Source organism: Copadichromis virginalis, linkage group LG2 (assembly GCF_057382275.1).
Source record: "Copadichromis virginalis isolate Kocher_CV1m ecotype Utaka linkage group LG2, C_Virginalis_male_GT1.1, whole genome shotgun sequence".
In the NCBI taxonomy this organism is placed as follows: domain Eukaryota; kingdom Metazoa; phylum Chordata; class Actinopteri; order Cichliformes; family Cichlidae; genus Copadichromis; species Copadichromis virginalis.
The window spans coordinates 27,211,478-27,234,767 of NC_140619.1; the positions used below are offsets into that span (position 1 = coordinate 27,211,478).

Below are 23,290 nucleotides of genomic sequence, written 5' to 3' on the forward strand. Positions count from 1 at the left end.
GCCTAGATGCCAGGAGCACATGCTTGGAAGATATTTACATAGTCAGAAAAATGGGTACGTTGAAGGTATAAATACAGGTGACATATTATAGGAAAAATCTACATAAAGTGTGCTGTGTTACAGTCACTCTGGGGAAAACAGTGACCAAAATTATTGTATCTCTGTGCAGTGAACTTTGTTCCCTGTGAAATGGTTGCTTCAAACATGGGAACTAGATCTGCGAGCACTTCAAAGCGGCTTTGAAGTGCATCAGTACAACAATAAAATGGCATTAAGAGGGGATGTGACCCCATTTGTTGTCAAGTTGGCATTACCATAATATTTATTTGTGATAGATGCCGTGGACAGTTCACTGTGATCAATCTGCTGTTGTCTGTTGCAAATCTGTAGCCAGCTACGTAACCAGGAATTAAAATTAACACCTGATATTCAGAGTCCGGACAAAACTTCATACATCTAAAAAAATAAATTCCGTGATTCCTTCACAAATAGTGAATGTAGGATGAGACGCATCAAGAGACTCTGTGTTTATAAATTAGACAGTGATGATTTTCAAACCTTTACCTTTACCAGAGTTGGACCACTATTGTCTGGAGACTGCAACCTGTGAAACTGCCTGGTGATGAAAAGTGACAGAGACACAAGTGCTTGGAAATGTCAAAGAATGTAAAAAGATTCAATGTCATCATGAGGGAAAATAATAAATCTATGGTATTTTTTTAATAATATATGCAAAGACTATCAACAGATTTCCATCCAGTTAAAAGACCTGACTATGGATCACTGTGTATGATTGCACTTTCCACCGTTATCATCAAAACTACAGGCAGACTGGCTTATCAGCAGGCCGATATTATCTGCTGACATTAGCTATTTGTGAGTCAATCAGTATTAGCATTTATAATGGACACAAAACCAATGATCTTTTTCTTAGTCGCAAGAAGGTTATCCTATTTATCCTTTTGTGTGACTAAGCCTTTACCAAGCTGTTGGCCACTCATGTCTTGGAAATCTCCTGGACAGACACAATACCATTCAAAATCATTTAAAATAATCACTCATTTAGCATTTTGATTAGTGTCTGACCAGTACAGAATTATTAAGGCATATATCTGGTGATATAACAATGTGATATTCCAATATATTACCCATTTTTTTTAAACAAATTGATTTACTTGCTCTCCCCAACTGTGTTCAGATGAGCTTCTTCTTGTTGTTGTAGCATTCTAAACACATGTGATGCAAAAAGGAGCATAGCAAAGTGCCATCCTAGTGGACAAACTATGCAATGTCAACATTCATAACATTCCTGAAGGGTGTTTTTCTTTTCTTTTTTATGTTACACTGCAGAAAATGATGGGCCAACTCATCTCCCATGCAACATGTTTAGTTTTACACAAACTGCAAAAACAGAGAAAGGGTGTATGCTGCCTCATCATGTACTGATTACACTTCTTCTAGCCAGGTGTCAGCGACTGATGCATAAGACACCAAGCGCCCTCTGCTGGCGAAACTTATATTAACTTATATTATAGCTCAATAGACAACTAATTTTTCTTTCATCAGCCATTATAAATGCAGATACTGATAGATTGGTACTGACAAATATTTTTGTCATGGCTGTGTGCAGGCAGGCAAGGAGAAAGGAGCCAAAATGCAGGACTCACGGAGGCAAAGGTGAACTCTAAATAAATCACTTTCTTGCAGGTTGCAGACTGAACAGAAGACTAACTATACTGGGGGACCATAAACTAACACGCATGTAACCAGAACACACAGAGTAGTAGTAGGGTACGACATGACAGAGAACAAAGGAAAACACAGGGCTTATATGCACAGGGGAGTAATCAGGGAATGGGAAATAGGAGGGAGAGACAGCTGGGAGAAATTAGGCTAAGGAGACAGGGGAAGTAAAACTGAATACACTGACATAAGACATGAACCTTCAAAGTAAAACAGGGCACAAGACGTAAACTTGACACTGAACTAAACCCAGAATAATAAATATCCAAACAGCACAACTAAAGAATCAGAACATAAATCCTAATACAGAAAAATAACCCACCAAAATATAAGAAACAGAAAATGCTGGGTCGAAATGACCCAGAACCGTGACAATTTTAAGGTAAACAGATTATAAAATGTGTTCAATGTCCTGGGTCATGCAAGCCAGTGTTTCTGAGTTTCATGATATTTTGTTATTCATCTGTATTCTAGTTTCTTTTCAGCTTGTCTGGTTACATTCTGTCAGACCTAGCTTGCAGTTATATGTCATAGTTTATCGGGTTCCCCTTGTGTCTCATCCCTCTGTTAATTCGCCCTTAGAGGTTAGTGAGTCTTATCTGTTATGTCTCCTGTCTCCATAGTTTACATTGGCTAGCTCATGTCACGTATGGGTCCTATTTAGGGTTCCTGTTTTACTTTGAAGGGATCTTGTGTTCAATGTTCTTTGCTTTACTTTCACTTCCCCTGTGGTGTCATTATAATTCATTTGTATCAGGTGTTCCCCGGGTGTCTCCACTTCCCCTGATAACCTCATGTGTGTATTTAAGTCCTCTGTCTCCCTTTGTTCATTGTTGCATTGTCTGTGTTCCACCCCTCATGTCAGGATTTAGGACTCTGTGGACGTCATAGTCATATGGCTTGTTCATGTATGAGTTCATAGTTCCTTTATGTTCCTGCACAAAGCCCTGTTCATAGTCGTCACAGTCCTCTTGTCACTGTCTTCCTAATCTTTATATTTAAGTCTCAGTTTTCTTAGTTTTCATTTTTCCCCAGTTTAGGTTTCAGTTTAGTTTTGCCTCTGTGCTTACTGCCTTGTTTTGTTGAACTGATTATCAGCTGTAATAAAACTCACTTTTTGTTCAAGTTAATTGTGGTCTCCTCGCTTGTGTCTGCTCCTGTGAGGACCCAGGAGCAGACACAGGTGTATTTGCACATATTCCACATCATTTATAGAAATATATTATTCCCATGGTAATAAAATACCAAAAGCCACTGGATCCCAGGAAAAATGGTTCAAAGTTTTTCTTTAATTTCTCACCTATATATACAGGGTGGGCCATTTATATGGATACACCGTAATAAAATGGGAATGGTTGGTGATATTAAAGTCCTGTTTGTGGCACATTAGTATATGTGAGGGGGCAAACTCCTCAAGATGGGTGGTGACCATGGTGGCCATTTAGAAGTCGGCCATCTTGGATACAACTTTTGTTTTTTCAATAGGAAGAGGGCCATGTGACACATCAAACTTATTGGTAATGTCACAAGAAAAACAATGGTGTGCTTGGTTTCAAGGTAACTTTATTCTTTCATGAGTTATTTACAAGTTTCTCACCACTTATAAAATGTGTTCAATGTGCTGCCCATTGTGTTGGATTGTCAATGCAACCCTCTTCTCCCACTCTTCACACACTGATAGCAACACCGCAGGAGAAATGCCAGCACAGGCATCCAGTATCCGTAGTTTCAGGTGCTGCACATCTCGTATCTTCACACCATAGACAACTGCCTTCAGATGACCCCAAAGATAAAAGTCTAAGGGGGTCAGATTGGGAGACCTCGGGGGCCATTCAACTGGCCCACGACGACTAATCCACTTTCCAGGAAACTGTTCATCTAGGAATGCTTGGACCTGGCACCCATCTTGAGGAGTTTGCCCCCTCACATATACTAATGTGCCACAAACAGGACTTTAATATCACCAACCATTCCCATTTTATTACGGTGTATCCATATAAATGGCCCACCCTGTATTCTGCAGGTTTCTGTCACGTACAAAAGTCCCAGTCACAAGACATATTTTCTCAAGTGCTCCTTTTCTTTGGCACAAGATTAAATTGTTCTTGTATGTGAAAGCACGGGCCTAAGAGTTCTGTCTCTGACAATGTGCCCCACAGAGTCCAAACAGACTGTCTGAACCAGACTTGACTTTCTTCAGGTTTTAACAGTGATCAGACTATTTGTGGTTCTGCCATCAAGGAGCTGATATTTGTGGATAAGATGATTCAGTGTGACCTTCTAAAGAAGTACTGGAGTGGGACCAATTTTACCTGCAGACTGCACACTACAAATGACAATCTGTCAACATAACACAGTCACAAAGCACTGTCATTAGGTTGTAATCACTTATTTTATCATTTGAACTGTGTATGAAGCTCTAAATGTGTTTTCATCTCAATGCTTTGATTCACACATAAACCCTCCCTATTTCTGGAGATCCCAAATATAAAACTGTAATTGAGAGAAGTCATTAGTCCCAATCCTTGGAAAAAGCACCTGACCACACAATTGCCTGAGCCACTGCCTTTATCTGTGATCACTTGCAAGTGTAAGCTGCATTATCTTACTCATTATGTAGCCACTTATCAAACATACTAATCATTTCACACAAGACTCTGATTTTAATGATTTTTATTACTAGCTTAAGTACATTACAAGCTTCTGGGGAAAATGAATTGAATCCCCAGAAACGCTGAGCCCTACCCTCAATTTTAAACTGATTTATCAAATAGCTTTTTTTCTACTATGTTATTATGCATGAAAATTTTGCCATTTACTAGTCAAACCCAGTATGTCATTATTAACAATTCAGATAAAAGTCAGCAATGTGGAGTGAGGATGGCAATGTACAGGCCACAGGCATCACAAGACCCAGCCACGAGGCAGTTTCAAACAATAAACTCTATTGCTAGGTTAGTAGGTTAAACATAGACTCAATTCTCTTAAGGTCAACACAGTGTGGTTGTTAAGCGATGATATAACAACCCTGCTTCTAGGTCCAAGTGTTGGATGAGGGTACAGTTTTATAGTGCTGTGTCACTAGTTTTTTGTATAGACACAGCCCGAAAAACTACTCAGTTATCATCCAAGGCCTGTTCTCATTGTTCCTGTGTAGCATGTCTGCGCTGGCCACACCCCTAAATTTGCTGGCCCCTATATAAACGTGTGCACGAGAGAGGAAAACACCCTACATTTGAAACAGCACAATAAAACTGGAAATTCTGTTTTTGGTGTGCCATGCCAATATTTTTAGTGGGCCCCTTAAAGCCACCCCTATGAAAAAATTCTGGAGGTGCCCCTGTATCACACGCAGCAAGACGCAAAGAAGGGATCCAGAACTGCATTGTTGGTGCAGATGTCCACAAGGTGTGGTCAGCGTCTTTCTAGCTGCTACAGAAGAGCTGCAAGGTGTCTGCTATCCAAAGGTGCAGCTGCAGTATTTTCCAGGCAGAGAAAAAAAGAATGTGAGATAACTTCACTCAGAGATGGAGAAAGATCTGAAAAAATAAAATAATAAATGAATTAAAAGGTTAGGGGAGGAAGAAGAGATATTATTTTTTAAAGGTAAGGACTGCTCAGTGACATTTGATAAACTGGAAATCTAAAGCTTTTATGTATACTGAAGCATACTCACTTTGTGTTATTCAAAGGTTGCATGATTGCTACAGGGGCTACAGAGCTAGTTTGGGGGTTTTTTGTTTTCTTATTCTCTTTGCTTCTCTGTTCGTGTTCTACATAACAGATGTTCAAGCTGCATACACTGATTAGAATTAGAATTTAACTTGAAATAAATGTTTTATTCCCATGCATTAACATTATTTTATTATTATAAATAATATGACACAGGGTTCAATTTCCCTTGCATAAAAATAGCTGGTAGGAATATTCTCCAACAAGCTGCAGTTCTGTTTACATTTGACACTTTGGTACTTTTTAGGGCCTTGACTTTTTCACTTTTAATTGAGTAAAAAAGTTTAAGCAGTATTTCCTATTCAACAGTAATTTTTTTTTAAACCCAGGAATCTAACTTTTGCCTAAGTGAGCAATGTATCTCTGAAGACTACGCTCTGATTGCGGATGCGATGGTATCAAATGTCCTGTTGGCTGAGGTTTTATCCATTCCCATTCATTCATTTCATTTCATTTCATTTCATTTATTTATTCATTTTCAGGCACAACAAATACCTATATTGAACATAAAATACACAAAACAAAAAACAAAACTTGCCTGAAAAAGGAGTGGGACGAAGAAAACTTATTAAATCCCACCCCTATACTCACTCATCAACAAAAAAAAACAATAAACTTCCCGCAGCTACGCCCATCATTGCATACAGACCCATCAACAGCCCCGGGCAGATACAAGCATCTAAGCGGCAGCTCGCAACCAACAATTAGAGCCTTCATAACTGAATACAGAATATATAAATTATAAATTGCATTACCACAGGTAACAGGCAGTAATAACTACAAGTAACAAACACACATACATATACATACATATATATCTACACACACAAGTACATATATGTACATACATACGCACACTTTTTTTTTTTTTTTTTTTTTATTTTGGAATCCATACCAGCAATGGTAAGAGAACAGACATTACAGAGCACACTAAAACCCATCATTGAGTATACTGTGACCAGACCAACTGTTTGTAGAGAAATTTAAATCTATGAATATTTTTGCATTGTTTCAATTGTAAACTCAGACTGTTCCAGATTTTCACACCACATACAGACACACAAAAGCCTTTACGGGTTGTTCGAGTTCTGGGTAATTTGAATTCTCCAAAGCCTCTCACATTATAAACCTTTTCTCGAATTTCAAATCTAGTTTGTTAATTTGCCGGTAAAAGTTTAGTAAAAGCTTTATACAAAATTATGGATGTATTGTAATTAACCAGATCCTGGAATTTAAGTAACTTTGCCTGAAGAAAGAATTTGTGAGTATGATCTAGATAACCAGCCTTGTGAATAATACGCAGTGCTCGTTTCTGTACTGTGACTAATAGATTAGTTGTATTTTTATATGTATTTCCCCACACTTCCACACAATATGTAAGATATGGAAGAACCCATCTCTTGTTCCTTCTTTGTCCTCATTATTTTCTTTTATTGGAAACAATTTGACCCTTATTGTGCATCTTCACCACATTTATGTGTTTATATTAGCCTATCCACAGCTCTGTAGTTAGCTACAGAGTAGCAGCAACCAAACCGATCGTTAACTGGAGTTGAAAGAATTCGGAACATGTTTTAACTCTCAGTTGTGCTTTGGAATTGAAGGAATGCTTAGATCTGGAAATGGCTAATTGCATCAGACTTAATAAGTAACAAGTTCAGCCTTACCCTAATACTGTCTTTGTTGCACAATTAACAATAAAAGGAAGAAAGTTTTAAAAACAGGTAGAGAACTAGAGAAAATCTTTGTATTTTATCATACCAGCAACACCAGCATCAGACATCATATGAGGAATTACAAAACACTGCAAAAAAAAAAAAAAAAAGGGATGTAGACAGAAACCTAAAGTAGAGAGCTGGCAGTCCTTTGGCTCCCAGTCTAGAGTGTTCAGTATTCATAAGTCAGCAGACCACAATCATTTTCATGCCTGACCTTGTGTAATGCCAGCTAACCTATACACACCTGTCAAAATACTCAAAACTGCCTTGATGGTAGCTCTAACTAGCATTTTAACACAACACATACGACACACACACAAACATAAGGGATCTTGAAGGAAAGTTCTCAGTGGTAGCCTGTGTTGTCTTCCTAATGTCACAGATCATCAAAACTGCCTGCAACCGTTCAGTCAAAACGATAGAAATTCTGCAGGAAGTGCATTCCAGTATAAAATCAGCACTGAGATCGCTTTGCTTTCGATGATAATCCATCAGGGATGTCATAAATGTCAGCTGAACAGCCCTGCTCTTTCTGTAAACATGCTTATAGCAGATCACTGACCAAAGCTGGATGAAGTTATTCTTTAATTTCCTTACTATTGATTGTTTCTCTGTTTCTATTGTCCCCATTTTCCATTACTGTGCAATATGAAGGTTTTTGTTGTTTGTTTTCATGTGATGGTGATTTTGTAATGCCCACTGGTTTGAATTTTGAACGAAGAGCGGCAATAATAATCTGCTGACAGAAAATTGAAAACACTGTGGTTTTGTCATGTGGATGAACAAAATAAGTGGCTTAGAAGTATAAAAAATATGTTGAACATGTTTTCATGTTTTGCACATCTGTTTTTTCCCCTCCCTTAGTAGATGTCTTCTGCAAAGTTTTTCTATTTCTAGTTCATATCAGTCAGGTTTTCTTGAACTTATCTTGCTTCATTAAGCCCAGCAGTGTAATTCTGAAGCTGTTTAATAGCTATGTATGCTAATCACTTTCAGCAACTCAGGATGGAATGAAATAAGAGAAACTATTAATCTTCTTGAGAAAATGATGTTCCCGCAGACAAAGAACTGAGATGCTAAACTTGGGTTTATAGATGAAAACATTGTCGTACAGTATTCAAACTGCAAAGTTGCTGCAGAAGCAAATAATAAAAGTCTGTAAATAAAAAGGCTTGAAATCATAGCGTTCTTTGCCATGACTTGTATTACATTTAGATATTTCTGTGCAAATAGAGGATAACTTCCACTAATCTGACACAAGCATTTAAGACCGCTGCAGTGATTAAAACGGTCTTTAAAATATATAACAAAAGAACTAGGTCAGTGTAGGAAAACTTGTTGAGTATTGTTGGATATTGGATCCTCTGCATTTCTGTCTTTACCTTTTCTGTTTTATCTTGATTTGCGAGAAAGTGACGGAGGTGGGCTCCTTTTATGCACATTATCTGTGTGACAAAAAAAAGAAAAGAAATGAAACCGTCAGTTGTGTGAAAAAAAGAATGCAATAATTTACAAATAGTTACAGTCATCACTAGAATAAAGGGTAACATATTAGAAAATACATCAAATACTGAGAAATCTAGTGGGTTAAACGATATTGTAAATCTCAAATTCAAATTCAAATTTTATTTGTCACGTACACAGTCATACACAGTACGATATGTAGTGAAATGCTTGGACAACTGCTCGTGACCTAAAGAAAACAAAAAAGGAAAGGCTATGAATAAGATAGGAAATAAATATGAAAAATTAAAAAGGGTAAATTTAACTAGGAAGGAATAAAATATAAATTAAGGTTAAAAATGAAATAACTGTACAACACAAATTAGAATGAAGGGTAAATTTAACTGGGAAGGAATAAGATAAAATATATAAATTAAAGTTGAAAATAAAATAACTGTACAACAAAATACACAATATAGAACTATATAAGAATGTATGAAGAAATCTAAATATAAATAAATATATACACAAATATATACACAATAACAGCTTTAAAAGCTTTAAAAGCTTTTGGCAAATGTTTGGGATAGCTCAGTAGGTACATTCTGTCTCTCACAGTTGAAGTGTACCTCTGGTGCAAATTACTGACCTCTGTCATCATTTTAAGTGGGGGAACTTGCACAATCGGTGGCTGACTAAATACTTTTTTGCCCCACTGTAATTGTGTTTGTGCTGCCTCTACGCCGTATTTAACTTTTGTTTTTTGGCCTTTTACACTGAGTACAGAGATTTCTCTGGACTTTTTCAAATCTTAGGGTGTGCTTCTTAAATTTTTGAACCAATAATCCTTCCACAGGTAGCTCTCTGTGATGATTTTTTGATACCCAGTTGTGTTACTCTATTACTTCCAGTTAATCTAATTAGCTGTAAAATATTCATTGAGGGGATATTCTACATTTATTCCAGACTTGGTTTATTAGAACAAAGTATCAGTTTCTACATTGGCCATATTGCCTTTGCACATTTTAAACAAAATATTGTTTTTAAATAATAATAATAATGGATTGCATTTATGTAGCGCTTTTCGGGGCCCTCAAAGCACTTTACAATGCCACTATTCATTCACTCTTACATTCACACACTGGTGAAGGCAAGCTACAGTTGTAGCCACAGCTGCCCTGGGGCAGACTGACAGAGGCGAGGCTGCCATATCGTGCCATCGGCCCCTCTGACCATCACCAGTAGGCGGTAGGTGAAGTGTCTTGCCCAAGGACACAAGAGACTGTCCGAGCCGGGGCTCGAACCGGCAACCTTCCGGTTACAAAATGAACTGCCAACTCCTTGAGCCACGATAGTAATCAATAATTTGCAAATCATTTTGTTTAGGTTTTTGTTTTTTACATTTGGGTTTCAATTCTTTGTTAATATACAGCAGTGGTCATCAGAATTTTGTTCTGCTGACTCTCGTCCTGCTTGCCTGTCTCATTTACTTGTCTTTTCCTTCTTGTATTTCCTGCTAGACATATAAGATAACCTTTATTAGTCCCACACGTGGGAAATTTGTTTTGTCACAGCAGGAAGTGGACAGTGCAAAAGTTATGAGGCAAAAATTAGAATACAATAAGAATAAATACAGTACACAACTGTACAGAATAGAATAAAATAAAATACTATATACAGTAGAATAAAATAAAATAAATATACAATAAGATAAAAATAGAATACAAATACAAATACTATATACAACTGAGTAAAAATACAACGATGACAGAAAGGATTATTGCACTTAGTATTATTGCATATGTATGGATGTGTGTGCTTGATCAGTTAAAGTCTTTATTATGGAGTCTGACAGCAGTGGGGAGGAAAGACCTGCGAAATCTCTCCGTCCCACACCGTGGGTGCCGCAGTCTCCCACTGAAGGAGCTGCTCAGTGCTGTCATATTTTTCTAAAGAAGGGCCCAATCACATTTGACAGACATGAACTCTATTTTTATCTATTTTTATATGTATGTGGGTTTTTCTTTATTTGCTCTGCTCCGTGAACTATTTCCCTTTATGTTTTTTGACTAATGTCATCATTTTCAAAACATGTGGTCAAGACAACTGAGAAAAAAAAGAAAAGCTCTGATTTACTTTTTAGACAACCCCAGCTGTTTGCATTCCTGTTTTGTCCACAAAGAGCTGTTTTACTTCATTCAGCCGAAGACTAAATGATATTTGAACATAGTCAGTATTGCACTCCCATAAGAAGCTTTTATGTGTACATCTAAAATCCCATCCCACTCACACTCAATTCCACCTGTTTCCCTCTCATGTGGGTGCTGCGTGTATTGTTATTGATGTAGACAGTGCTCTAAAACTTAATATTTTTGAAAACAGTGTTGCAAAAAATGTCAGAAAACAGTCTCGGGACAGTGAATTGTTGATATTCCTGCATTTCTGTAATGTTCACATGACTCACTTCTAAGGCATAAATAGTTTTTCTGAGTGCGCGTTTGATGTAACCCATCCGGTTGCCTCAGGCAACATTCATCTGTTTGCATGGAGCTGACTTTCTCCTTTGGAAAGAAAAAAATGTCCTTGTGAATGAATGACTTTACTGTGCCCACCTTTAAAACTTGGAACTGAGCACACGCAAAGTTATCCCTCAACATTAGACGGTAAAGGGTTACAACGCTTTAGAGTACCCTTTGAATTTTTGCTCTTCTTTTTTTCAGCTGACTGGTTCATAAAAGTAACAGTGCGTCATGATTGAGCGTCTTGCTCAAAAACAATATGTCTTGTGGATGCATTGCACTCCGGTTTGTTTGTGTCAGTACCCCCCCCTTTCCTTTTCTTTCCCTTTTTTTGTATTTTACACTGTGTGAGTGTTCAACATCAGTGGGGGGAAAAGCAGCAGCAGCAGCATCAACCCCTTGCTGTTCTATAATTAAAAGGTCTCTGCTCACAAGAGTCATGTGTATGCTGGTTTCTGTTCCAAACACCAAATTAGATTTCAGTGATTTCCAGCTTTCTCTTAAAATGTACAAGTGACTATTATACCTCTAATTAGACCTGCACTTAGTATTACCTGTTTTATGTGGTACACTTATGTGGAATAGTGTTTCTTTTATTTGCATTTAAACTGTCCTAAAACGCAGTCAACGCTATTTTTTTTAGTGTTTCATAGATAGGTTAATTCTGCCAGATCGTTATAGAGGACTCTTTGTAATGCTGCGGCGAATTTGGAAGGACTGCTTTTTATGGTTCATCTCAGAACTAATGTTTGTATTACTTTTTTGACAACTGAAATAATTACTATTGGCCATATTACAACTTCAGTAAGCTGAGAAGAGGAAACGGGTAACAAAATAAAATGTAAACAGCAGAACACAAGGAAAAAAGAGGAACAACAGATGATACAGTATCGATCTCAGTGAGGTGGCCAATGAGAAGCGATGGGAGATTTTAAAATATCAATAGAGAGAGCAGATGTGTTGAGATAAACTGTTCCATATTATTATATAGCGACTACAGACCCAAAATGACTTAGACTTAAATCATAGAATTGTTTTTCACTGCAGTCTCGCATTAATATTTCAACGGTGCACTATGGTTTCAGGAAAATACAGTAAATGTTTGCAAATACTCGAGAGCTCGTTTCATTAAAATTATATGAAAGTTACTTAAATGTTTTACTCAAAAGCATTCATTTGACAGTTATTGCATGCCTGTCTGTTCCAGAGAAGGAACTCTTTCTTTTGCTCTTTGTCAGAGTTTTCTATCTTTCTCCTAATCAATGTAATCTTATTTTGCATATCTGAAACGCGGACCCAAATTCTCTGCTTTTCCCACACCAACACTGGCCAATTCATCTCCAGTTATATGTACTTCAATGCAGCTAACATAAAGCATATTCTACATAAACTACTCAGGCACTGTTACGGTGATATATAGAGGTGGTAATGTAATGACTTGTAATGAAAACAAAATGTTTGAAACCACAAATTATCCATTTGTCTGCTCTGTAATCCTTTTATCACAAACACTTTTTAAAATCAGCGTTGGAAAGAAAAAAAAAAGATGATTTCCTTTTAATGAGTATTTGTTTGAAAACAATTATATAATGAGTTCTGTAGCTCTGGAGGAGGTATGTCAAGCCTGAGAGAATTAACCTGATGATGTCATAATGGCGTAAAGTATGATTTATAATAGAAAGCTTGCACTGGAAACTGACAGCAGGAATAAATGGGGGCTTTTATGATGCTTAGAGACCAATCAAAAGCTGCCTTAGCTCAATACGGCATCCAGTGTTGGTGGATCTGAAGGATTCCAGGCCTAATCTTTACTCACCTGTGCTGCATTGTGTTATATTATTATCTCACTGACTCGTGTAAAGATGGGAGCTAAATAAATGTCACATAAATCTTAAGAAAAGCTATAATAGCTAGTTCATTTATAAAGTGAGAAATGCTGGAGCCATCTGAAAATATGCTGTGATAATTTAATTATTTCTAACCAGCCAGTTCAGCATTTATAGATCTCACCTCTACTTCATTTATTTTTTCTTTGACTTCATCCAAGTGCTTGGATGCCTTTAACGTTTTATCCTCTTTATAAATTGCTAATCTGCCATAGAAATACAATCTTCATTTAAAACGAAGTTCTCAGAGGCCTCAGTAACTCTACAGTCATTATTAAATAGGCTACGTGTCTGACTTGCCTTATAGATTTTGTTCTGGTGAGAAACGTTAGTCCGGGGAAAAAGGGTTGTGTTTGATGAGCTGTCAGAGAAGGTAGAGAATAGTTGGAAGGCATAAACCGTCTGCTCCTTTTCATGTATGATGCGTGTGCCCTTGGTTACCTAGTAACTCTCTTCTCCATCTCAAATCGGCGCTCCCGAATATTCATACGGGATAGCGCCGCGCGTCCCCGCGAAGCTCGTGTTGAGCTCAAGAGTCAAGGCAAAAGCAGCAAAACGCACCAGGACTAGGAGGAGACTTCCCGCAGGAAAAAAAGGAAAGAAAGAAAGAAAGAAAATTAATCACTAAAATAAAACGTGGGAGAAATCCATTAAAATGACAGCGGAGTGAGGATAATGAGAGTCGTTATCGCTTCACAGGAAGGTCATTCCCGAAAAACATATAAGCGGTGCGCAGACTATACGGATATTTGGAGTACAGAGACTCGACTGCGAGTGAAGACCCCGAAACAGTGAAACATTATCCCGGCTTTTTATTTCCAGAAAGGCATGGGGGGATTTAGATCTCGACAAGGCAGGTGAGTCATTTCATGAGACTTGATGAGCAACTAGAGAAGGGGCAGAAAATCTAAGGCTGTCTGCGTTCTGAGTGACTTGGGGAGATGTGCAGGGGGGAAAGAGGGTATATCAGGATACTTGGATTTATTTTATACGACTTAAGCTTCTATTTTATTTGTGTGCGTGTGTGGAAAAGATTAAGAGTGGGAGCTATTTTGTAACGCAACATCGACGCAGCGCTGTACCCCGGCACGGAGGCACGTATACTTCCAAAACGCATTCGGATTTTGTGAGTTGGACGGACTACCCGGAGTCTTATTAGACGCAGGGGTTTTGGATGCTGCTAACTGTCTGCATCTTTTCCTCGCACTGTCATATGTAGCGTGTTGCGATACCAGCGCACGGCAAACGTCAATGCAGAAAATAAATGCTTGCGATAGATGTCCAGAGCACTTGTTACTTGGGCATAAAGACATCTTGTGCGCGTGATGGGCGCAAGCTCTGTGTCATTGTTCATCCTGTAGCAAGGAAAAACCCCGAAAACGCCAAATGAGTTGCGTTTATTGCAAAAACAAGAAATAAAAGGGCGGAAACTGCGAGCTCTGAACTTTAAGGTACATTTAACAAAGAATTGATGGCTTAAATAGATCAGGTTAGAAGCAGATCTAAGGTCCCTTTTTTTTTCTTTTTCTTTTTTTTTTTTATAAAATATGATTGGGACCAGTTTGCACCAGGCTACCGACCTCCATCAGGATGAGCAGGATAATCTGCCACGGGGATACATGGGTATCCCCCGATTCCTATTCCCTTTTTTAATAACATTTTCTCCTAATTGGTTTGTGGATGATTAGATGAGTGGCTCAGTATAGAAGCTTCAGTGTGAGCTTAACTGGTTATTAAAGGGCATTTTTCATCTTAGAGTGACAGAGTGTGTGTGTGTGTGTGTGTGTATATATATATATATATATATATATAGGTTATTCTACTTGCTGCTTGACACTTATTCATTCTTTTTAACCTTTTGGCTTAATCACATTAAAAGAGATTTTTAAAGAAGCAGGAAAAAGTTATGTTTTTTCCATCTTTAATACCTATAAAAGCTGCAGAACTGAACATATTGCTTGCAAAGCAAAGAGTTTATTGTGCATAAAACAGTGTAATGATCTTGTAGGCCACACACGTCTACTTTCCCATACAGTCTGAAATTCCTGGACACATGGCTTCAGAAATATACTATAAATAAATAGTCTGGTTGTTATCAGTGGCAGTAAGAATAATTAAGAGAGAGAGAGTTGAATTCCAAAGAGAGAGGAGGAAGTGGAAATGTCAAGCAGGAGTTGTCATGGTGATTAGTTGAATAACCAATGTGTCCCTGAAACCTAAACATTTAGGAAGTGATTCAGCCTGTTATTTGGCATGCAAACCACACTGCTGATAAAAGAAGACCCTAATAGATGATAATCACACAGACACGTAGAATTTCTAGTTTTTGTTGCGTACATATTTTTTCAAACAAAAAAGGGGGAAAAAAGGCCTTGTGAAATTCTGAGAAGGGCTCCTCGAATTCAGTTTTGATTTGCAGGAGAATGGTGTGTGTCTGTATTGTAAGTGGCGCTTCAATATCATGTGAAGAATTATGCATGCTGGTGCTGGTGCTGCTGTTTGTGAATTCTCTTTCTGACCCTTCAGTGTTTGCATTCCAGTCGAGCAAAGTGCTATTTTTTCAAGCTCCCTGCTGTTTTAATATCCATTCTTCACCCCTTTCTCAGATTTTTTTCTTTTCTTTCTGGGATGTACTTGAGCTGTGTAACGATCGTGGCAGCTTAATTTACGACAAAAACTGAGCTTTCGGGTTTCAGCCGTTGGAGAGTAATTACAGAGAACGGCGCTCTCCCAGTGTGTTCATTTGCTAGACAGATTACACTGGAAGGGGTTGGGCCATCGAGAAGCGGTCAACATGTGATCACTGATAGGCACACATGCTGACACACTCCCGTAGACACACACGTGCACACATATGCGCGTGCACACACACAAACACACAAGTGCAGCATTGAGTCCGTTGTTTACCCTGTGAGTCTCAGGGCTGCTCAAGAAAAGCTCCATGAGACTCTCTGTCTACTGCAAAGGTCAGCGAGGCTTCGTGCTGACCTAACGTGAATACACCTGAGTGTGTCTTGGCCTGACTTAACATGGATGAGCCGCTCATTGGTCTCTGGCCCGAGAGTCCTCTTGTTCCTTAGCCTTCAGTTTCTCTTTAAGCATCGCGCTCCTTATTGCTTTCTCGTCCAGACACATGGGCAGAGGTGTGCAAGCACATGTGCTCCTCTGTGTATACACGGCGGTGTGTCGTCGCACATATAAGGAAGGCTGTGGAAGGTTATTTGTGTTTTCTAATATTCTTCATTGCGTTTGACGTGTTGTCTCGAAGCAGGCAGGAGCTGAATAATTTCCCAAATGGATACCTCTGACCTGCTGAAAATATGTCCTATCACTATTTATCCCGCAGCCAAGGAAAGGCCTGTCATTGTTCTAGCGCTGTTCTCACAACGTTGCAACATCGCTCAAACAAAAGGAAGAGGGAGGTGTGATGTCTGTGAATCTAAAACAGATTAGCTTATTACCACGTTACCAAGCAAGCGGGATAATTGCCTTGGCTTGACTGCTGCTCTTGAAAATCCACAGGTAACAAATGCCTGCCCAAACAGACATAAAGTTTACAGACTTATTTTACTTCTTGAGACTCATCTAGAGAGCAGATTTAGCTTTTAGGTTATTGCTGCTTAAAATGTAAATGATTCTGAGTCGTGTGAGGTCTTAATGGTCTCTCACAATGGCTGTTTCGCAGAGACCTCTGAGAAAGAGCCCAAATCTTCAAAAACCAAGTAAAAATGTGCCTCATGATGTGTCACCCGAGCCCTTTCCCCCTGCCTTTCGCAGACATGGATGTACAGTGACTAATGCAGGAGGATCAACTTGTCTCTTCGTGTTTGCTCAGGAGGATGCGCCTTCATCATCATTAAATCACACTCGATATGACGGAATCGCTGCAAAACACCCTGATAGTTTCTCTATTAAACATTAGTCGAAACAAGCGGCGGTGCTCCGTACACTTGTGTCACACTCGTTTCAATAATGAATAAGACGTATTTGTTAAATCAGTAAAAAGATGAAAGAGTGTTTGTTAGACTAACAAAGCGGTTTTGGCCCGAGGCACAAAGATATGCCTCAAGTCTTTTGCACATAACATATTTAACTGAGATATTACATTGTTCATGACCCAAAAAACATCTCCCCTGACTAACAGGTTTCCCTGCCAAAGACCAATGTCTGCTTAGTAAACAAGATTCTTTTGGACATCGCCATTCTAACTACAAAGCAGATGTCACACAGTATGTCTCCACTTACTGTCTGCCAGAAGTTATCTACTTATTAATTATTTATTAATTAGTCAATTTACTCTCAATAACACACAGACCAAGGACGAAGCCGACTGAGCTATAATCAGGGACAGCCGAACGTGCAGTAGAAGCAGCAGCAGCGGCAGCAGCAGCAGCAAGGAGCTGTTTTTGATTGTATCCCCCTTTTAACTGAGACTTTTTAAAAATGCATCACATGGAGGGAGAGACAGCAGGAGCGGGGTGCGGGAGACCATCATGATATGGAAAAGCAAAGTTGTACTTTAAGCTTACGTAAGCTTATGTAAAGTTCACTTCTTTTCATTCATGTGTAACATGCAAACATAAATGACCTTTTTTTTTTTTTTTTTTTGCTATGGCATACAAGAATCAATCCACTGAAGCAGTGCGTATTTCACATTCCACTGACTTTATTTTGCAAATCCGTTGCATTTATTTGTTGACTCTGACTGCGATTTGCATGCTTGCCGCATGTGCGGTACATATAGATTTCTGGACCTTTGACTACTGAGTCATGCACGGCTTTTAAAGACTTGCCAGCTCACTTGAAATGTAAAAAATCCGTCAGCCATCGTAATATGTAAGGCCGGCCGGAAACAAACAAAGAAGTTAATCGTTCTTTCTGTGTGTCGTGAGCGACAGGGGTGAAACCCTGCCTGTTTGTTTTCGAAAAGTCACCTTAATCCTTATGATTTAAATCGCATTTTATTTTACCTAATCCGCCCTGCAAATACAGAGACAAGTGACAGGGAGTCAACACGTTTTAATCCCAGGGGATGAACGTTACTGTCCAGGTAAAGTTTAAGTGGCAGAGTGTGCCTTTCCTCTGTCAATTCCTCAGCTTCTTATCCAACTAAGCAATCACTAAGCCCCTTTCTCTCCTCATTTTCTTAACATGGAGTGAGTATTGTGTGGGTCTGGCAGTACACAGAAAGACGGGGCTGTCTAATTCATGGGGTAAATTAGTGGAGATAAGGCCTGAGTCAGTACCTCCAGCCTACCATAGATCCCCCGGGGCAGGCTCTTAAGGAGCTTAGTAAAAGCCTGTCGTATGAAGACATGACATGGAGCTGGCTAAATGGGCTACGTTGGAGTGTCTTCCATCAACCTAATATTCATATATGGGTCACTGTCGTTCAGGCTTAATCCCATTCAATTTATTCACTCTTGGTTATTAATTCAGAGTTTTTAGGAAAATATAGCAATGTGCGCAAGCTAGGTGGGGAACAAGGTGTATTAGCATTTCTTTAATGTAGTTGTGCACCAGAGTGACAGAACACTTAAGCCCACTCATAAGACCGCGTTGTGTGAGACTATGAGTTTGTGCCACCAAATCAATAATGAATGCTGGGTTGCCCGTAGTAAAAGAACAAGAAAGAGCTCCTCCAGAGTCACTGGGTCACATACACTGGGGAAACAATTAGAGGCTTCTTTGCACTTCACAGTGCTGCAGCTTGTTTTTCTCTCTCTCTCTGTCTCTCTTTTTTTTTCATCTGCACACGTTTCCCGTAATTTTTCTCTAGGGTCCGGCAGCATGTCTGTTCCGCTGTTGAGAAATTACAGACATCGGGTGCAAAGTCTTTTCCAGCCAGAACTACAAAAGGCCATGTCAGGTCCTTGTGATATATGTGGGGGCCATGTGAGGTGGAAAGCATAGTGACGGATAGGACACCAGTCTCGCGGGCGTGCGTTAACCTCATAATGCTGACAGATTACAGATTTAAATATTTTAAATCTCAAAGAGCACATGCTCTGGTGATGAAGAGAGTGGAAATGACTGCAGTAATGCAAGAGATTAATAGAGATCCGTCCTCCCTCTCCTCCCACGCACACACTCCAACACGCACAAACTTTCCGTCGCAACTGTTCAGCCGTCATAAAATTGCAGATCTCTGCTCTACAAGTTGGTTTTCAATTACAGTTGCTGTATGTTCTTTAGGATAATCTTTCCTTTATTATCTCCCTTCCTTTTGCCTTTCACCTGGACAAAAACACATACATCTGCTACTCTGGAGAACAAATATTGAAGTTTTACTTTTTTGAAATTATATTTGAGATTTAGTGAAATGTTGACATTGAGTTCAGCACCAGTGTCATGCTAATTCATCTCCTGTTAGTCCTTCCTCTCTGAAGACAATGTGGAAATCATGTAAACACATTTATTTGTGTGTGTTTTTATCTAGACACCAGACCTTTCACCTGTATTAGGATTTATTTGTATTTGTTTTGTTTTTTTGGATATTTGTTTTTTTGTTGGTTTTTAGTATTTTGGATGGCATGTACATTAGGTTAGCCACAGCTCCGAGTTGTTTGAAGCTGCTGCTGACTGAGGCGCTATCTATTTCACTTTTATTATCCATTTCACTATGCTAGCCACTGAGGAGTCTTGAGGCCAGTAGAATATTATGTGTGGGCTTTTGTTTTGTCCCTGTGCAGTTTGTAGAAATACAGCAACTGATTTTTATCAAGGAAAACCCCAAAAGTAAATACTGAACTACATTGTCTTCATTAATATGTTTCAGTAAACATTGAAATTCAAATTTAGCGCTTCTTTAACTTTAGTGTTTTCGCCCTAATCGTTTATTTTACAGACCAGAAGATCAGAGCAGGCTATAAAATTTCACGTGTAAAGTGTGTGTAATTGCAGAATGTAAACTCTTCCTCAGGTTATTAAAACCCCTCAAATCCCCCCAAAACAGTACTGAGCGCGGGTCCTTTGTGTCTTCGGTGGTAGCGGTGTCTCTGCCTGTGCTTGTGCTCGCATTTCCTCCCCATCAAGCTGACTGGAGACTGAATTGCCTGTAGGTGTGAATGTGAGTAAGTGAGTGGTTGTTTCTGTACTATCTTTTTGATGGAGGGAGTCCACTGTGTTTTGGCCTAGTTGTTGTGCAATGCAGTGTAACAGTTCAGCGAATAAATGAATAAATAACATTTATATGTAAATGAAATATCATATAAATGTAATATATAAGCATAGCTTTGAGTAAAGCCATAAAAATGCACTATAAATGCTATTGTAGTGGTACAAGCACAAGCCATTATATAAAACAGTAAGTAGTAATAAGCAAATCTAATCAGATTCTCTTAATAATGCAGTGTTATGCAGCTTTGGATAATGTTTTGTAAATTTACCTTAACGACATTGTAAACCCTCTGCCTTAATAGGATGCTACCTACTTTGGGACTGGTTTATTTTGGTGCTTACATGTAGACCTGCTCCTCGCTGTCGTCTATTTATATCTCTTGCCAGCTTGGCAATGCTTTCCGATAGCCTTTCCCTTTCAGAGAAATTCCTCTATCAAGCTCAGGGCCCATCTGTGCCCATATTTCTCCCAAAAGGAGCCATCCTCCACAATTATAGCTTTCTTCCAATGATACCATCAACATGCCATCACTCTGTGTAAGAACAGGCTCCAGGAAATTGACTTGATATTAATCTGACAAAATTACCAAGAAAGGAAATTAGACTGGGGAATTTTCTCTGGCATCGATTGTGTTTTCAATACAGGATGCACACTTTTCATGAGTCTTAAAGTTTAAATAACACAACGTTTAGCCATAAAGTAAATGAGCATAAATAAGAAAATCGTTTCTTTGACCTAATATGCTCTCCTTTGATTTGCCGCTGCTCATTACAATGATATGGATCCAGATTTACCTGAGAATCTGGGTCATTACAGAAATAGCCTCGCGACTTACTCCCCTAAGATGGCAGCTGTGATGAATTGGTGGCTGTAGGTCACTATGACAATAGTTTGAGTGAAAAAGTGAGGCTGAGGGGAGGAGCCTCATTTTGATGAGCTTCTTGGTTTGAGGTTTTTAATCTAGAAAAAAAAGACAAGTTTTGTTTCTGGGGAGTATGGTGATGTGGGCGAGCACATAAGACCAGGGAGGAATCCTCGAGGCGCTCTTCTGAGCCTTTAAGTAGCACAGATTTGAGGGTTTTGCTAAAACGCCCCAAATTATGTGCTCCAAAAGCCCATAATCGCATATTATTTGCAGAAAGCTGTAAATATGTGGGTTGCTGTTTGTACCTTGACTATTAACATACTGTACTTTTCATAAGCTAAAAGTAAATAGAGCCTCATGGGCTTGTTGTCCAGTGCGAACCTGAAGAGTCGCACTTGCATTTTGTCTTTACGAGTCATTACAGCAGAGGAAGGTAGATTTGGGACAAGAGACTCCAGAGCTGTAGTTTCTCTCGTAGTTCCATTGCCCTGGGCTCACCGTGAATTTCAACCCGGTTTAAGTACAGGTGTTGAATGACATAATAGTGGTGGGCAGTTCAGTCCTGAAGCTGAAGAGTGAAATGATACCGTTGGATAGAAATGGTTCTCTGAGAGTAGCAGGAATGGAGAGGGGATCAGAGAGGATAAGAACGAGGACAGAAGGAAGAGGTGAGATTGAAAAGAAACAAGAGGAAAATAGCTAGGGTGGAGAAAAATAAGCCTGGATAAGCCTTTTGACAAGTGAGCTCTGGGCTGGAGAAAGCCAGTCAAACAAAAATCCACGTTTGTTTTATTCATGCTGCGGACAACTACAGCTTTACTATCTTTTTTAAAAAAAAACAAAACGAAAACCCCACACTAGTACACAAACAAGCAGAATACAAATCCTAGTCAACTGTATCCTGAAGTTTTTCTTCATTACCTCTTTTTATTTGAAGATTTTTTTTTTGATTGAGGCAGATCTCCATACCATATTATTAAATCATTCAGTGTTTTCTGACACCCCAGAATTTACTGGCATTCTCATCTCATATGCTCTTTAATCACATCCTCTTTGAATCCAAACCTGCTTCACTCAAATTTTTTGCACATTTAAAATTCTACAGAAGCCTTAACTCCAAATACGGATTTATTGTTGAAGTTTTTTGTTTTTTTGGGAGGGGGGGGGAGCCTGGCACCCACTAATACGTTAAATATTGCGATGTCCAATAGAGTTAGGGTTAAGGTTAGCTTATGCTAAAGGATAACAATCGGGCAGGGTAACGAGTTTGCATTCTCTGAGCCTCCTCTTGATTTGTATGACCGAGCTGTCTCCTAAGTCTGCTTCTGAAATAAATTATTTAAATGAAGAAGTGTGTGTGTTTTACAGTGCAAAAAGGCATCAGAGCTCTGCAAGAGTACAGATGCATTTCAGTAGGACTGCTACACATCGCTTTACTTGATTGGATGTTGAAAAAACACCAGAAAGTCATGAGCCATCCTAAACACACACGAACACGCTGCAGCTGGAGACTCCTCGGGGTTGATTCTAATGATACCCATGTGATTTATCCAGCAGATCCAAGATCAGTTTGTATATATATTTACAAAAAAAAAATAATAAACTGACCTAATAAGCCATATCTTTGCCTTTGTTTCCCCACTGTGCTTTTTGAAAGAAGAATGAATAAAGGAACCTTATCACAAAGGACGTTGGAAAAGTGACATATTTCCTCAGGGATAATTGTGCTTTGTGTCTCCGTGGCCCACTTTTCTTTTATATTGATGCTTAGCTGCACACAAATGACAAACAGCTGCATCACATGTAAAGGTCTTTCAAAATGTTCGACGCAGTGTGAGAGGAATCGTCAAATTGGGTTAAATGAGGATCCTCTGCTTCCTCTGCTTTTTAATCTGAAACTTGCACCCCGTACTCGTGCAAAAACAACAAAATGCTGCCGGAGATAAAAAAAGCAACCAAAACAGTAGCGCGCGGATATAGTAGTGAATGGCTTATAGAGGATATTTATGTAATCTGGGGGCACCAGGGCTGACTCAAACCCGACTCAGAGCTGCTGTTGCAGAGAGAGGCCCAAGGACAGTAGCACATTTTCTAAATCCCTGGTAGACACAGAAAGTTAAGACAAGCAGCGCTGCAATAAAACAAAGCCCAACCCATTTATCTGAGCATCCCACACAACCCCTGGCCCAGATTTACAGCCCTGGGCATCGAGTGCTACCAAATCTTCTGGCAGCCACCGCCTCAGATATTGATAGGAAGCGCGA

The 23,290-nt window shown here is 39.0% G+C and overlaps 1 protein-coding gene across 3 annotated transcripts in view; it reads left to right on the forward strand.

Moving 5' to 3' along the window:
• Positions 1-13,539: 13,539 nt before the first annotated feature.
• nlgn3a (neuroligin 3a) overlaps positions 13,540-23,290 on the forward strand; it is a 133,152-nt gene continuing 123,401 nt past the window's right edge. For all 3 annotated transcript variants that reach the window (XM_085476418.1, XM_085476428.1, XM_085476437.1), the window contains exon 1: positions 13,540-13,898. The gene's annotated coding sequence lies outside the window, so the exon portion shown is untranslated. The remainder of the gene's footprint in view (positions 13,899-23,290) is intronic.